The sequence below is a fragment of the Cynara cardunculus genome (assembly GCF_001531365.2).
Source record: "Cynara cardunculus var. scolymus isolate 2C chromosome LG 1, CcrdV1, whole genome shotgun sequence".
Lineage (NCBI taxonomy): Eukaryota > Viridiplantae > Streptophyta > Magnoliopsida > Asterales > Asteraceae > Cynara > Cynara cardunculus.
In genome coordinates, this window is record NC_037528.1 from 49,602,915 (window position 1) to 49,605,894 (window position 2,980).

Genomic DNA, 2,980 nt, shown 5'->3' on the forward strand with positions numbered 1-2,980 from the left:
CGTGACAAACTTCTGTAATGTCAAATGATGCTGTTGAATCTCTTACTATTGCCAGCTCTTATTAGTTTTTTCTGTTGATTTAAGTTCTCTTTATCAGGGAAAGATGCATACCATAAGTCATTTTTCAAAGACTTGACTCATCCCATATGTGAAGTCTTCTTTCAATTTGTAAGCAAAAACTATGCTTATGAAACCCCTTTTGTGCATTAACTAACTKTCAGCTATCTTGATTCTTAAAATAAGATTTGGAATGCTAAAAGATTACAGATGAACTGCATTAAGGCTGATATGATCTCTAGAAAGACTATTACTRGAAGYGTGTGTAATATTATTATCTCTGCTTTTCTAGATTCCCACGAACGGAACTGGATTGATTGAGTATCGATGCCACCCATTTTGGTCCCATAAATATTGTCCTGCACACGAGAATGATAATACACGAGAATGATATAAGTACTTATAAGTTATATCTATATCCCTGTGGTTTTTTCTGCAGTCGTGTTAAATCATCTGATAATATTTCATGGTCAGATGACAAATTGCAGTTTACTTTTCACCAATGGGAAAACATCCCTGCCAACGATGAAGATCACGTGCATCTTACAAAGGAGCTCCTTGGAAGCTGTGATAGCATTGAATGGCAGGTATGTTTACTTTCGAAATAAGACTAGGGTGGTTGTGCAAAAATAAGTTGAATACATACTCACAGCAACTCTAAATGGGTGCTAACTARTTAACACCATCTCTTCTAAGCCTACGTTCATTCCTTTACTATCTATGGTTATTGATTGCACTTACATGTTTCCATGTTTGATCTCTAGCCAATATTACACATTTATGGACCTTCCTCAGTGGAGTTTTTAGTGGTTCCAATATGATGATCATCATTGTTATTGGCCTATCATAAATGCATTTAGTTTTGTTTCATGAATGTGATAGGAAGGTCGATGAGTTAGAGAAGACAATTTCGGTTGCAGCAAGAGATCCTGCATGGTTTGGCATCAATGAAGTTGAGCTTGGAAAAAGAAGGAGATGAACCAGCATTGCCCGGACTTAGGTTCTTTATGTACCTCATAAAAAGATTTTTGTCAAACCTACTTTGCTTTGCTTTTTACCATCATTGGTTGAATGTACATTTTCATGTTCCTTCTCTTAAACACCTATATAATTCTGTTGAATTTCATTATTGGATCAGGTGGGAAATGTGAAGAAAGCAGTGGGTGGGAAAGACTTAAATGGCAAAAGCATTTCAAATAAGATCGGGGAACGCCRAGWACTGATGAGGGTACCACATTCTAAACAGCAGGAKAGAACACCTCAGTATATTGCTGGAGAGAATGATGATTTCATCTCCTCTGAATCAGAWAGACAAATGCTTCTCATAAAGTACATGAATTACCCACTTTTCCTTTCTTTTGGTTTTCACTTGCATGATTCTCTGTATATGTTATCTACACTTGTTGACATGGAATGGGTGGATTSTGGCCTCAGTTATTATTTTTTATCCCCTCCATTTCACTAGAATCTTAGTGTTTGACTTGGCTCAAAAATCAATAAGAGTAMYTGATTACCCTTTACGAGGACAAATCTCATAAACTAAAATGAGCACCAAGTACTTTGTACTGGTTACATGGGGGCAAATTGGTCGTTTAACTTGACAATGGCGCCCAAGAAAGAAAAAGTTGTTGTTCTATTGGGGACTGTGGTATTGTTATGTGAAAAGGATGGTAAGTAGTCATAGCAGACACTTTGTAAAGCATATGTTGTATTGTTGTAATATTATTATAGATTACACTATGTCCTGTTGTTACGTTCCTCATTTGTATATGTGAGGCTTTGTATGTTTCTGGCTCGATTTTAGTTATAATGGTTTATTTTGTTTAATCAGGACGATAAGATTGCAGTGATTGTTGGCACAGTTTCTCTTTAGTTATAATGGTTTATTTTGTATGTTTCTCTGATGATCTCAGTTTATTTATAATTAATCTTTTTAAAAACAACATCTTATTTAGTTAAGAGTGCATAGCTTATTGAACTATTTTTTCTAAACATGTTTCAAACAACCAAAATACCTGCAAAATTTTGAAAGAAAATTATTACAAGCACAAGAAAGTAAAAAAACCCTCTAAAATTGCTTCAAGTTTTTATTTTCATTAGTGCTTGGTTGTGCTTTCTTTACTGGTGGCATTGTGCATTATCCAAAAGTTTAGCGTTTCAACCAGGTAAGTCATCACCATTTTGAATTTGATTCTTTCTAGGAAAGATGATCATGGTATGGTGGAGATATTCTTGAATTTAGATCCATGTAAAAATCCAGCAAAAACAAAAATGGAATCCCTCATTTGTGTCTAATTATGTTTTACAGACAACTGCAATAGTTAGCTCAGGGCTACTGTTGATGGCTGTAATTGGCATACTCTTTCCAGCTGTGCTTCATTTTACACACACAGAAGTTCATTTTGGGAAGTCAGAGTTGACACTTTCAAGATTCAGCAGCTGCATAATGTTTGTGGCATATGCAAGCTATCTCTTCTTTCAGCTTAAAAGTCAAGCTAATTTGTATGATTCCATTGATGAGGTAGGCCATCTAATTTTAGAAGTGCTGACTGTTGATGTCAGTATGAGATGTAATAGTATTTATGTGTTCCACATTCCAGTCGTATATGGGCCTTTGCTTATTGGATCTCACCACGTATTTCACAAGTGGTCTGTTGCTGAAGAAAGTTTAATTTTTGCTCAAAGACCAGGGCTTCATATTCTTTAAATTTTCATTTTTGAATTTTGATAGAGTTGTGAACCCCAACTTTTTCAAAGATGTTTTGCAAAAAATGATATCTAAGAGTTGAATATATTCTTATAGAACCTTTACATCCTGCCGCATTGCGTGGGTAGACAACTAGTATTACTTTAAATTTAAGATTACAAGTAATTATAAATAAGTACAACTTATTAAAGCTTCATGTTTGAATTCGTGTAACTA